This window comes from Chiloscyllium punctatum, chromosome 27, assembly GCF_047496795.1.
Source record: "Chiloscyllium punctatum isolate Juve2018m chromosome 27, sChiPun1.3, whole genome shotgun sequence".
Lineage (NCBI taxonomy): Eukaryota > Metazoa > Chordata > Chondrichthyes > Orectolobiformes > Hemiscylliidae > Chiloscyllium > Chiloscyllium punctatum.
Window position 1 is genome coordinate 30,266,782 of NC_092765.1, and position 15,211 is coordinate 30,281,992.

Consider the following 15,211-nt stretch of genomic DNA (forward strand, 5'->3'; position numbering starts at 1 on the left):
AAGTAGCATTCATACCAGAGATCATCTAAACCTGAATGCTGAATTAAATTTGATGTACAGGCTACTTCCTTATGAAGGAAGTTTAAAAACAGCAATGCACACAAGCTAACAACCCTATATCAAGGGAGCAGCTGATGGTGGTTAGGCCAGACAATACCTCAAGAAATCCCGCTGGGAATGAGGTGATTGGCCTCCAACAACTATCTTCCTATTTTTGGATTCCTTCACAAGAGGTGGATGTTGCTGCTTCGGCCAACATTTGCCAAACCCAATTACCTTCAAGACATGTTAGTGAACTGCGTTCTTGATATGCTGCAGTCCATGTGGTATACATACATAGACAAGGCTGTTAGGGAGTGTGTTTCAGGGTTTTGACTTTGACAGTAAAAGAATGGCAATATATTTCCAATATTAGAATTAAGTCAGTTGCCAATTATGTAGACTTGGGGGAGAATTTGCAGGTGCTGATACTCCCATGCATTTGCTACCCTCATCCAACTAAGTGGTAGCAGCCTCAGGTTTGGAATGTTTAGATTAAATTAGATCCCCTACAGTATGGAAACAGGACCTTCAGCCCAACAAATCTACACCGACTCTCCAAAAAGAGTAACCCACCTAGACCCATTCCCCTATCATTATGGGCAATTTAGCATGGTCAATTCAATTGATCCACACTGGTTTCCTCCCACAGTCCAAAGATGAGTACCCGGAATAAACCCACACAGACAGTCGCCACAGACTTGAATTGAACTTGGGTCCCAGGTGCTGTGAGGCATGCAGGGCTAACCAATGAGCTGCCCCAAATTGCTTTGTAGATAGTACACACTGCGTTGGTAGGGGAAGATATCAATATTAAAAGATGTAGATATGCTGCAGTCCATGCAATCTAATCTAATTTCAGCCTCCGACACTTTAGGGAAAACTGCCCCAGCCTATTTTTTCAAAAAGTGGGCGGCACAGTGGTTAGCACTGCTGCCTCACAGCGCCAGAGACCCGGGTTCAATTCCCACCTCAGGCGACTGACTGTGTGGAGTTTGCACGTTCTCCCCATGTCTGCGTGGGTTTCCTCCGGGTGCTCCGGTTTCCTCCCACAGTCCAAAGATGTGCAGGTCAGGTGAATTAGCCATGCTAAATTGCCCGTAGTGTTAGGTAAGGGGTAAATGTAGGGGTATGGGTGGGTTGCGCTTCGGCGGGTCGGTGTGGACTTGGTGGGCCGAAGGGCCTGTTTCTACACTGTAAAGTTATCTAGATCGAATGCTATTCAGGTCATCCTGTTTTGCCCCGATGGTATCAAGTTTGCCATAGCTGCCCTCATCCCAGTAAATGGAGTATTCCATCATAAGTCTGATGTGTGCTTTATACATAGTAGGCAATCTTTGGGGAGTCAGGACACGAACACCCACTGAATTCCCTAAAGACATCATAGGTTATCTACAGCACTTTGACTGTAGCAGCTCAAGATGGCAACTCACCATCAGCTTTTCAAAGGCAACTACAGATGAGCAATAAATGATGGCCAGACAGCAATACCAACGTTTCAAGAGTGAATTTTAAAAAAAATTTTCTAACCAGTTCTTCTAGCCACACTATTTCTTCAACTGGTGCAGTTCAGTTTCTAGTCAATTCCAGCTACCAGGATGCTGATAGAGATATTCAGCAATGATGCCATTGAATAGCAAGGGGAAAAGGGTGCATTCTCTTTTATGGGATATGGTCGTTATCCGCCACTTCCTTGGAATGAATATTGTTTGCCACTTATCAAGCCAGAAGGTTGCCCAGGTCTTGTAACAATGAACATTCCAATATCTGAAGGATTGTGAACAGTGCTAAATATTGCTCACAGATGATTGCACATCCCCACCTCAACTTAAGTGGAGGAAAGATCAATAAAGCAGTTGAAGATAGTTGGGCTGACAGCAAAACCCTGTAAAAACTCCTGCACGGACATCCTGCGGCTGGGATATTGACCCCCAAAACCACAAATCTTTTTTTGCCAGTAGGACTCCAACCTGCAGACAAACTTTCCCCAACTCATTTTGCTCAGGCTCCTTGGTCCACGTGGTAAGTAATGCCTTCACATCAATGGCAGTCTCCCTAATTTCAGTTCTCAACTGGAACTCAATTGGTCATGTAGAGCAAGGTTATAATAGAGATCAGGTCCTGATTATCCCTCCAGAACTAAAGCCAAGATTCACACACAGGTTATTGTTGAGTAAGTACCACTTAATGGCCTTGTTGACAAGACCTTGCATCACTCTTTGTTGCCCCATCAAGTTATGCTTACTCATCAGATTGTCCCTATTGGATTTGTTGACGACAGGACAGAGCAACTTTACACAGATACCAATCTGGCATTGTTGCACTTGTAGTGGAATAGATTGGCTGGGGGTATGGCTCGGTCAGAAACTAGTCTTCAGCACTATTGCCTACAATGCTGTTAAGTCCTTTGCAATATCCAATGCCTTCAGCCATTTGTTAATAGCACACATGAGTTTAGATCAGATACACTGAATGCGGAGTTGCTGTCAGAGGTGGCTTACACTGTTTGGAATGCCAGCAGTGTTGTAGCTTCACTGGCTTGACACCTCATTGTTAAGTATGCCTGTACTGCTCCTGGCATGCCCCTCACACACAGCTCATTGAACCAGGGTTGATCCCCCAATTTCATAATGGAGTGTGAGGCTCATGAGGTTACAGATTGCGATTGAATACAATTCTGCTGTTGTTGACGGCCTATAGTACTTCATGGATGTCCAGTCGGGAGTTTCTAGAATAATTTGAAATCAATTCCATCAGCACAGTGATAGTGCTGCACAACATGTTGGAAGGTTTGCTCAATGACCATGCAATCTTCGCAAAGACCATGCTGGGATCATAGTGATAATATCATGAACTGTCACTATTGAAAGTGCAGCTTAAAAGGGAATGCTGGGAGCTTAATGAGTTGACAAGTTAGGTGAGGAAAGGAATGAGTTGGTGGTTTGGGTTTTTTTTTTTAAATTTCACCTTGTAGGAATTGGTTAATACTCCTAAACTGTAGTATGACATTTATAAACAATAGGGGAGGCAATGGCCTAACAGCATTAAATAATAAAGAACAAAGAACAACACAGCACACGAACAGGCCCTTCAGCCCTCCAAGTTTGAACAGCCACATTTCACCCTTTCATACTGAAAAAGATCTTCATTTACAGAATCCATACCCCTCTATTGTCTTTCTTTTCATGCATTCATCCAGGTGCTTCTCGAGTGCTATGGTATTGCTTCCACCACCACCTGTGGCAGTGCATTCCAGGCACTCACTACCCTTTGTGAGAATGATCCTGTGCCCCCTATAATTGAACCCTTCATCCTGCAAAAAAACCTCATACTTTCCAATCTTAAGCTCCTATCAGGTCACCCCTCAACCTCCTGCATTCCAGTGAAAACAAACCCAGTCTACCCCAACCTTCCTTCTGAACTAAAATCCCCCATACCAGGCAACATCCAAAGCATCCACATCGTTCTGGTAGTGTGGTGGCCAGAACTGTATGCAATATTCCGAATGCAGCCTAAAGTTCTACAAAGCTGCAGCATAACTTGCCTGTCCTTATACTCAATGCCCCTTCCAATGAATGCAAGCATGCTTATTTTAAAAAAAAACTAGCTTACCTACCTGTGCTGCCACCTTCAGTGACCTGTGGACCTGCAAACACAGATGCCTCTACAGATTAATACTCCTAAAAGGGTTCTGCCATTCACTGATTTCCACTTGTACTGGACCTTCCAAAATGCATCACCTGACATTTGTCTGGATTAAACTCCATCTGGCATTTTTCTGACTATGACTCCAACTGATCTATATCCTGCTGTATATTCCAAACGCTCCTCACTATGTGCAACTCCAATCTTTGTATCATCCACAAACTTACTAAATTAGACCAGCTAAGTTTTCCTCCAAAATCATTTCTCTAGATCATGAACAGAGATCCCAGAACTGATCCCTGTGGAACATAACTAGTTACAGCCCTCCGTTCCGAAAAGCATCCATGCCCCACTACCCTCTGCCTCCTTTGACCAAGCTAGTTTTACCAGCTCACCCCCAGTACAACTAGATTTCACTTTTTGTACCAGTCTGCCATAAGGGACCTTGTCAAAGATTTTACTGTATATTCATGTAAAAACCAACTGCTTTTCCCCTCACTTCATCACCTCTTCGAAAAACTTGATCAAGTTAGTGTGTCATGACCTCCTCCACACAAAACCACACTATCTATTGCTAATAAGTCATTTGCTTCTAAGTGCATATATATCTTGTCCCTGAGAATCTTATTAGACTATTAATCCAGAGACCCAAATAACGTTCAGGGACCCAGGTTTGATGGTGGAATTTGAATTCAATTATTAAAAAAAAAATCTGGAATTGAGAATCTATTGATGACAATGAAATCATTGAAAATTGTTGGAAAAATCCATCTGGTTCACTAATGGCTTTCAGGGAAGGAAATATGCCATCCTCACCTGATCTAACCTAAACGTGACTCCAGACCCACAGTAGCGTGGCTGAATCTCAAAATGTCCACTCAGTGGCCTAGCAAGCCACTCAGGCAGGCAGACATGGGTACTGCAGACACTGAAGATTAGAATGGTGCTGGTAAAGCACAGGTCAGGCAGCATCCGAGGAGCAGGAGAATGGACATTTCGGGCAAAAACCCTTCATCAGGAACATGCCACATGACATCAGCAAGCTAGTCAGTTGTACCAATCACTACAAAGTCTCAAAAGAAATAAAACCAGATGCATCACCTGGCAGCAACCTGGGCACAGGAAGAGACAACAGTAGAACCAACCCTACTGACCTCACTAACATCTGGGGGCCAATGCCAAAATTGGAAGAGCTGTCTCAGCACATTCCTCAAGAGCTTATGCTCAATGCCAGCTGTCCTGCTCCTGGGATGCTGCCTGACTTGCTGTGCTTTCTCTGTCACACTTTTTGACTTGATCTCTAGTATCTGCAGACTTCACTTTCTCCGTCTCACAGACTAGTCAAGCAACAGGCTGTTATTATCATACCCATAGAATCATGCCTTGCAGGCAACGTCCCATATACCACCATTACTATCCCTGGACATGTCCTGTCTCATCTGCAGGACACACCCAGCAGAGCTGGCTGCACAGTGGCATACAGTCAGGAGTGTATAGCTCAGAGTCCTCAGCATTTACCCCAGAACCCATAAAGTCTCATGTCTTAGGTTAAACGGGGCAAGGAAACCACCTGCTAATTACCACTTACCATCCTCCCTCAGCTGATGAATCAGTTTTCTACTAAGTTGAGTAATACGGAGAGGAAGCACTGAGGATGGCAAAGGCACAAAAGTGCACTCTGGGTGGGGGATTTCATTGCCCACCACCAGGAGTGGCTTGGCAGCAATACCACCTGACCAAGCTGGTCAGGTCGTAAAGGACATAGCTGCTAGACTGGGTCTGCAGCAAGTGGTGTGGAAACCAAACATACTTAACCTCAGCCTTATCAAATCTGTTGGCTACAGATGCCTCTGTCCATGACAGTATCAGCAAGATTAGCCACTGCACAGTCCTTGTAGAGGCAAAGTCCTGTCTTCACATTGAGAATAACCTCCATGTTGTGTAGCATTATCACTGTGCTAAATGGAACAGACATCAAACAGGTCTAGCAACTCAAGACTGGGCATCCATGAGGCACTGTTGGCCAACAGCAGCAGAGCACAAGCTGCAACCTCATGGCTCGGCATATTCCCCCACTCAATCTTTAGGTTCAATGGAGAATGCAGGAGGGCATGCCAGGAGCAACACCGAGCATACCCAAAGATGAGACAATCTGGTGAAGCCAAGCAGGACTACTTGATGAAAATGTGTTGCTGGAAAAGCACAGCAGGTCAGGCAGCATCCAAGGAACAGGAGAATTGACGTTTCGGGCATAAGCCCTTGGAATGAAGAAGGGCTTATGCCCAAAACGTCGATTCTCCTGTTCCTTTGATGCTGCCTGACCTGCTGCGCTTTTCCAGCAACATTTTCAGCTCTGATCTCCAGCATCTGCAGTCCTCACTTTCTCCTGGAGGACTGCTTATATGCCAAGCAGCATAAGCAGTAAGTGACAGATGGAGCTAAGCAATCCCACAACCAACAGATCAGATCTAAGTTCTGCAGACCTGCCACATCCAGTCATGAATGGTGATAGATAATTAAACAACTCGCTGGAGGCAGTGGCTCCTCAAATCTCCGCATCCTCAAAATGGGAGGAGAGTCCAGTACTTCAGTGCAAATGATAAGGCTGAAACTTTCACAGCAATCTTCAGCCAGAAGAGAGAGTGGATGATTCACCTTGCCCTCCTCTAGAATTAGAGATACCAGTCTTCAGCCAATTCAACTCATTCCACGTGATACCAAGAAATGGTTGGAGGCAGTGGATACTACCAAGCTATTGGCCCTGACAACATGCTGGCAATAGTACTGAAGACTTGTGCGCCAGAACTCACTGCTCCAGTATAGTTACAACACTGGTACAATTACACTGGCATTTACATAATGTGGAAAGTTGCCTATATGACCTGTATATGAAAAAAGACAAATACAACCCAGCCAATTATTGCCCCAATATACAGTCCATCATCAGAGAAAAAAAGTGATAGATGTCAGTAAGAGTGTTATCAAGCTGCACCTACTCAGCGACACTTAGTTTGGGTTCCACCAGGGCCACAGAGTTCCAGACCTCATTATGGCCTTCATTCAAATCATAGGCAAGAGCTGAATCGAGATGTGTGGGACACAGAGACACACATCAAGGCTGCATTCAACAGAGTATGGCATCAAGGAGCCCTAGCAAAACTGGAATCAATGGGTATCAGGCAGTAAACTCTCCAGTGGTTGGGGTCATACTTGACAGAGGAAGATGGTTCTAAGGAAGGGTCACCATCCCCAAAATGTTAACTTTGATTTCTCTGCACAAATGCTGCCAGACCTACTGAGCATTTCCAGCAACTTGTTTTTGTTGGATTTACAGCATCCACTGTTCCTTCAGTTTTATTGGGACAATACCCAGGCTGGGGCTGACAAGTGGAATGAACATAGCCTGGCATTTGTGTGGCACTAATGACCATCACCAATGAGAGACAAATCTAGCCACCGCCCCATAACATTAAAATGGTTTTACCATCACTGAATGCCCTGCTATCAACATCCTGGGAGTTATCAGAAACTGAACTGGATTCACCACGTAAATGCAGTGACAAAAAGAGCAGGAGAGGGGTTAGGTACACTGCAGCGAGTAACTCACTCCCTGACTCCTCAAAGCCTGTCCAGGTGAGTGCAGCCCCAACACCACTCAAAAAGCTCGACACTGTCCAGGACAAAGCAGCCACTTGATTGGCACTATGTCCACAAACATCCACTCTCTCCACCACCACTCAGTAGCAACAGTGTGTACCATCTACAAAATGCACTGCAGAAATTCAAAGATCCTCAGACAGCACCTTTCAAACCAATGATCACTTCCATTTGGAAGGGCAACTGATATATGGGAACACCATCATCTTCAAGTTCCCCTCCAAGCCACTCAATCTTGACTTGGAAATATAATGCCATTCCTTCACTGTCAATGGGTCCAAATCTTGGAATTCCCTCCCTAATGGCATTGTGGATCAACCCACAGCAGGCAGACCATAGCAGTTCAAGGCATTAGCTCACCACCACCTCTGGTATGTGGGAAGTCTTGGATACTTCACATCACTTACATAACTTATGCAGGAAACATCACCAGTTGCAGTTCTGGGTTATGGAGCTCAAGTCACAGTGCAGCATCCTTGAGGTTATGGGATAGCACATTTTGGGAAATGGTCACAGAGGCTAGTGCATGCAAGCAAACAGGGAATGAATGACTGTCAAGCTGACCAAGAGAACAAAACAGGTAGTGTGGGCCTTCAGAGATTATTGTGCTTGTTAGTAGGTTTTTCTTTCTGTATACTGATGAGGCAACAATTCCTCAAGAGGAGTTGTAAAGAGGTAAGCATAGAGAATGGAAGAACAGTGATGATTACTTAAGATGAACAGGCAGCTTTCTGCAGCTAGAAGCATGACTCCTGGATGAAATGTTGCCTCTTTGATGCCAGGGTCAGATGTCACAGAGCAACTGTAGAACATTCTTCTGGGAAGGACACTCAGCCTAAGATTGTGGTCCACATTACAATAACAACATAGGAGGTAGAGAGATTGGAGTTACAGTCAGAATTTAAGAGGATGTTTGTGCACGTGTGTGTTGGTTAAAATTAAACTCAATTGGAAAAAATATTTCTGGGGCACAAAATACTGGGAAACACTATCAGAATACAGATTAGCAAGTTAATAGGTGGAGGGATTTTTATAAGAGTCTAAAGCAGTGTTACAATGCATGTAAGTGAAGGTAGAGTACAAGAATAAAGATGAGTTACAGGTGCAGATTGACATGTGAAATTATGATAATATGGCTACAACAGAGACCTGGCTCAAGCAACAGCAGTACTGGGTGTTAACTAATATTAACTAGAAAGTCCAGACCAGAAAGAACAGAGCTGTAAAATTGGAGCCAAAATTTAGCTGGAAAAACTGGAGCTGAATAACGAGCTAGCTTCAAAAAAAAAAGGTTCAAGGACAGTCAAGATATTTTCTCTGAAATGGGGGAAAAAAAAGGAATGATGAACAAATCCAGAGCTCACTGAACAAAAGGAAATAGGAATTTTTTTTTTTTTTAAAAAGTTGTCAGTTTAAAAATATAATTAAGAATGATGCTGATAAGGTAGGTGAAAAAGGAGGATTATGAAAACAGACTAGCAGCTAACAAAGGGAGAATCTTAAAATCTTCTATAGACAGATCAATAGTTGAAAAAAAGGTTAAAAGGAACAAGAGTGATTAGGTGCAATGAGGGGGATCTGGATATGGAAACAGGGATCATGGCTGAGGTATTAAAAGGAATACTTTGCACTGGTCTTCATCAAGGACACTTGCTGGACAGGCTGTGGTGACAAGTGCAAATTCAATCGCTATAGATTTAAAATTTGAGAAGGAGGAAGTGTCAGATAGGCTAACAATACTTAAAGTTGACAAGACACCAGGACAGATGAAAGGCACACAAGGATATTGGAGGGGAGAAAGTAGACATTGGCATCAATTTTTCAGTTTCTCTGACTCAAGGGTGGTGCCAGAGAACCAGAGAAGAGCAAACTCTGGCCTCTTTCAAGAAAAGGGTGCAGAAATTACAGACCAGTCAAGTTAACCTTGACATTAAGACTTTCCCAATTTGGGAGAAAATGAATAATCATATGGACAAATACAGGTTGAGGAAGGACAGCCAGCATGGATGTCATAAAAGATAAGAACCATATTTAACTAAAAAGTTTTTTTGAAGAAAGAGAAGCTATGAGGATTGACTAGGGCAACGTGCCGCATACCACCAGAGTAGCAAACTGGAAGTGAGGCCCTGCTACTCCCAGAGTCATCACAAAAATTAAACATTTTATCAAAGTAAAGTCCACCACTTTAGCTGTTGTTTTTTAAAAGAACCAAGCTGACAAAACAGGCCAGGTTTCTGTACTGAACAATTGGCATATACTCAGTTACACAAAACACTTAAGCCCCTTACATGCGCACACACATACACACCACAGGGTTTGCTGAAATTATCCTTTTGGCTTGTGAAGACTAGCTGTTCCTTGATCTTCCTTCTCCAGCTACTTCCACTTGCCTGAAGGTGGCAAGGTGAGTGACTCACAACGTACACAAGTCTTTAACTTACTTGTTGAAAAGGTGCAACTAACAGCAACTGGTAATGGAAAACCAGCTTTCTTCAGGCTTCTGACTATTATTCACAGCCATGGGAGCCAAATCAAAATCACTGGCAGACAGAAGGCCTTTGTCAACTATGAGAAGTCACCACTACACAGACCAGACCAATCTACTTGGAGCCAGCCAAATCCCTATTCATACACACTCTTAGCTCAAATTTATCTACTCTACCTCTTCTGCCCCACTCACTCCAAAAATGCCTGAACATACAGCACCTACAAACGATCAACAAGTAACTTGCCTGTTGAAAATGCAGCAATCCCTTGCCATTATCCGTGACTTTAAAATCTGTCCATTTTCCAATTGAATCCATAATCAAAAATACAGAAAATCAAGAAGTATACAGTGCATATAAGTTCTATCGTTGCAGTAAATGTGAATTTCTGAAAGGGGTTTGATGCAATGTCACACAAACCTGCAAACCTGGAACTCATGGAATTTAAAAAGTACAATAGCAACATGGATACAAACATGGCTGAGTGATAGAAACTATTGCAAAGGTATTGGATTTTTTTGGGGGGGAAAAAGGGGCTGAAGGATGATTTATAATGCAAGTTTCCAAGGAATCAGTGTTGGAATCCATGCTTTCCCCAAATTTATACTAAATGATCTACACCTTGGTGTACAGATGTCAAATTCAAAATTCCAACACAAAACTTGGACTAATTGTAAGCTGTAGGAAGGATACAGTGTCAAACTTCAAAAAAAAAGGACTTGGCAAGTTGGTGGAAAAGGGCAAATAAATGGCAGATAAACTTCAATACAGAGTAGTGTAAGTTGATATACTTTGGGAAGAAGAACAGGGAGACAGTACAAACTAAAAGGGTAAAACTAAAATCCAAAATAGTACAGGAACAGATGGATCTTGGTGAATACGTGCATGAATCATTAAAAAGGTGGTAGGACAGAGAGAGCTGTTAATAAACCACACATTGCAGATTCATTAACAAGGCTTGGGTGAAGTACAAGAGCAAGGAGATTATGTTGATTTAAGACACCAGCTACAGTGTTGAGTACAGTCTGGATGCTACACCTCAGGAGAGACTGCAGTAGAGATCGGAGAGTGACTGGAGACATTTGGACTGTTTTCCTTGCAGATGAGAAGGTTAAGAGGAAATGGGAGGGAGAGAGCAAGAGCGCGAGAGGACTGGATAGAGTTATACCCAAAAAGAAAGAAGGATGAGAGGGCACAGATTTAAAGGACATAAAAGTATGAAAAAGTAATAATGCAATGTGAGAGAAAATGATTTTTCTCCCCCCACACAGTGGGAGAGTCTAAAATGCAGTGATAAGTGTGGTGGAGGTAGATTCAATCAAGACATTCAAGAGACATTAATTGCTTATACAGAAAAGATAGTGTGCAGAGGAAAAAGCAGGAGAAAGTCAGACTCAAAATGTTTGTTTAGAGAACAGTACACACAATGGGTCAAATGGCTTCCTTCTACACCAGAACGTTTTGATTCGGTGACAGACTCAGCTGATACGTATAGGTTGGCGAGGATGGTTTCATGTACATTTGTTCCCCCTCATATCCTGCTGCTGGGCCAGGTCTGAACCAGTTCAGTCAGCTTGGTGCTATCAAGTCACTCTTCCTAATTGACACAGAAATCCCCACATCGGTGTGAGTGGAGTACATTCTGCACATTTGCCATCCTCTAAATCTCACTTGAATGGGAACAGTAGGTGGTAACCAATAGGTTTCTTTGTTCACACATGAACTTACATCATGAGTTTCACGAGTTCCTGAATCAATGCCAAGGGTTCCCAGAGCAACTCTCACTTGAGTGTATATCACCACAGGCGATTCTGCCCTACTGCTAGGACAGGACATACCTAGGATGATGGTGGTAGTGTCTGGGATGTTGTAAGGAATTATTCTACAAGCATGACTATATCAGGCTGTTGTTTGACTACTCTATGGGACACCTCTCCTAATTTTGAGATGTTAGCACGGAAGACTTTGCAAGGTCAGAGTTGTGAATGTCATTGCCTTGGTTCACATCAGGTTGTCCACACAGTTTCAATCCTTTTAGGAGACATTCTGGTGGTTAGATACAAAAAAAACTTGCCATTTCGGAGGACATTTAAGAATCAACTATATGGCTGTTGATCTGAAGTCACCGGTAGCCCTGACCAGCTGAGGTTAGCAACTTTTTTCCTGACAATACTAATTTAATGTGATACCCCACTGCCGCCCCTCTGATAGGCATGACTGGAGCCAGAGTTTTCTCTTCCTGATTTTAGTTTTACTGTGTTCCTTCATGGTGTCTACAGAAGACAACATTTCAAAGGCAAATCACTCTTATCTGAATTTAGGAATTCAACTCTTGTTTGAGGTCCAAAATCCAACCAGAACCCACCCTGAACAATTAGAAAGTAATTGGAATGTAAATGAGCAAGTTTTATGGCACAATTCTTCAATCCTGCAGCTGCTTTTGTTGGATCCCATAGCCTTTGATGGGCCCAGTGCTCCTTGCTGTTACAAGTCAGTTAGTTGCAAGTGTGGGCAATTAATGGGCAGATTTGAGAAGCACAGGAGATATATACAAAATTTAAAGAGAAGCACAAGAAGGAGGAATAATCTATTACTAGTTGCGTGGGCAAGACATGCATTAACAAACATTACACCTGAAATATGTATCTAATTTCTCCAGGTGATAAATCAAAGATTATAGAAGATTTTATACACTTGACAAAATTTTAGCCAAATGAAATCTCCATTAATCACTGTATGCAAAGATGAAAATAGCACCATATTCTCAGCTTCTCAATGGTTTGGACATTAACTAGGTTTTGGCTAAATACTTTGCAGACAAGCCTGAGCAAGAATTATGCTTTTCTATACTGTAATTGAAGACATTACAGCAACATTTCTTGCAATTTAGATCAACAATTATTTGTTTACACAATGTGGGCATGTCTAGTAAGGCCAGCTTTTATTGCCCATCCTGCATCAGCTACATGTACCAACTTTTTTCTTTTAATTCATTCATGGGATGAGGGTGTTGCTGGCCAAGCCAGCATTCATTGCTATCCCTAATTGCCCAGAGGACAGTTAAGAGTCAACTACATTGCTGCTGGTCTGGAGTCAGATGTAGGCCAGACCAAGTAAGGATGGCAGATTCCTTCCCTAAAATAATCTTTGATTGTTGGAAAAACATATCTGGTTCATAACGTATTCACAGTCATCAGTCGACTCTACTCACAGATTTTATGGAGTTCAAATTATACTATCTGGTGCGGCGGGATGCAAACCCAGGTTCCCAGAGCACTAACTGGATCTATGGTTTAACCGTTTATTGATAATACCACTGGGCTATTGCCTCCCCCTTTCAAGAATAGAAATTTGCCTTATATTTTAACAACATATTGAACAGTTTAGATAACAAGAACTGATAAGCATTTCTGTACATTGTAAATTCTAAAAGCAGAACAGCTGAAATAGCTCCATGATATGATTTTCAAAATTTCCTAAAACTTTATGCATGGCTTTCATTTCTACCTCAATTACTTCTGTCTCAATATTACAAAACATTGCAATCCAATTAAATCAACAATTAAAAGTTCAGACAAAATACATCCATTCCACCTACATGCAGACAAAAATGTAGGCTGGACTCAATGTTGTTTCTCCTTGCATTCACAAATGGAAGATGGATAACAAAAAATTAAATGCATAGTTGCAAATTTTAACTCAGTCTATTATTAGGCATAGAAGGACCAAAATACATAGATTCATGTACACACATTCACCATCTTACATGAAAATAGATTAGATTAGATTACATACAGTGTGGAAACAGGCCCTTCATCCCAACAAGTCCACACCGCCCCGCCGAAGCGCAACCCACCCATACCCCTACATTTACCCCTTACCTAACACTACGGGCAATTTAGCATGGCCAATTCACCTGACCAGCACATCTTTGGAGTGTGGGAGGAAACCGGAGCACCCGGAGGAAACCCACGCAGACACGGGGAGAATGTGCAAATACTAACATTACCACTAATTTATGTAGTTAGGTTACTGATAAAGGAAGAAATAGCAGACAAATGTATCAAAAAATATTAAAACCAAGATCAATAAATGGAGCTTCAGGTTTAAAAAGGGGGTGGATGGCGATTTAGTCATAATAACACTACTCTCAGAAGCCAAAGGCTCAGTCAAATGCTCTAGGGACACGGGTTCAAATCCAACCATAGTAGGTGGAATTTAAGTTCAATTAATGAACCTAGGACATAAAAGGTAGCCTCAGTAATAATGAACATAATCATCTATTGTTATCAACAACCCATTTTGTCCACTAAAATCCTTTCAGGAAGGAAATCTCATTCTTAGCTGGTCTGACCTACATATACTCCAGACCCACAGCAATGTGGCTGACTTTTAACTGCTCTCAGTTCATAGACTGACTTTCATCCATTTGGATGAAAGAATAAAGTAGTAAGCTACTATCTAATTGAATGGTAGAACAGGCTTGAGGGCTGAATGGTTTATTCTAGTTTTTTGTTAATTTGATCCAAAATTGTGCAATGCCTAAAAGGAAAATAAAAAGACAAAAAAATTATACCCGCATCATTTTAAAATACTAATTGCAAACAATTCAAAGATCATTTCAAGTCTTCTAAACCAGCAACTTCTGGCTACAAGGCACAAGTACTGATACTACAAGCACGAAATAGTGTATAACCAGCACAATGCCAATGTGAAAACTAATTATTTCAAAAAGCACTCGATGGTTTAAAACTGTCTTTATGAAATCAAAACCAGTTTTAAAAGCATCACAATTTAAAAACCGAATTATATACTACAAATCACGAATGTTGATCAGTCCCTTAGACCACGTCCCCCCGCTTGTTACAGGAATGTTTAGGTTAAAACAACTTTTCGAATCAACCTGTTTATACTCAAAAGCAATCCCAGCACACACTCCGCCTTGCCAACACGCATGCGCCAACTGAATTGCTCAGGTTAACTATGGTTAGGGTGCCTGGACAGAGCACTGCAGGGAGAAAGACATTAAAATGCAGCATTCGTTAAACGGGTTCGAATACCTATCTCTGCAGATACAGGTCAATTTGATAGTCATTGTCTCTCTTCAGGAATGCAAGTGAAATTATGAATGCTGCAGGCTAGTGATTTTAAATCCAACTGGATGCCTAAAACTATTTTTTTTAAATCTCATAACATTCTTTAACTACAGCTGGTTAAAAAGTAGTAAGGTCAGAATTGCAACGAATAATATACGCGGTTTACGATATGAAAGCATTCTCCACTAGAAAGAAATTCATCCAATTTCGTTTTCGAAATAGGATACCACGCACAGGTTGAGCTGACAAGTTTGTTACATCACCAGGATTAAGAACATTCTGAGTAAT

At 42.1% G+C, this 15,211-nt stretch overlaps 1 protein-coding gene across 13 annotated transcripts in view; it reads right to left on the minus strand.

The window, feature by feature from the left end:
• macf1a (microtubule actin crosslinking factor 1a) overlaps positions 1–15,211 on the minus strand; it is a 599,180-nt gene that overhangs the window by 517,891 nt on the left and 66,078 nt on the right. The gene's annotated exons all lie outside the window — the stretch shown is intronic.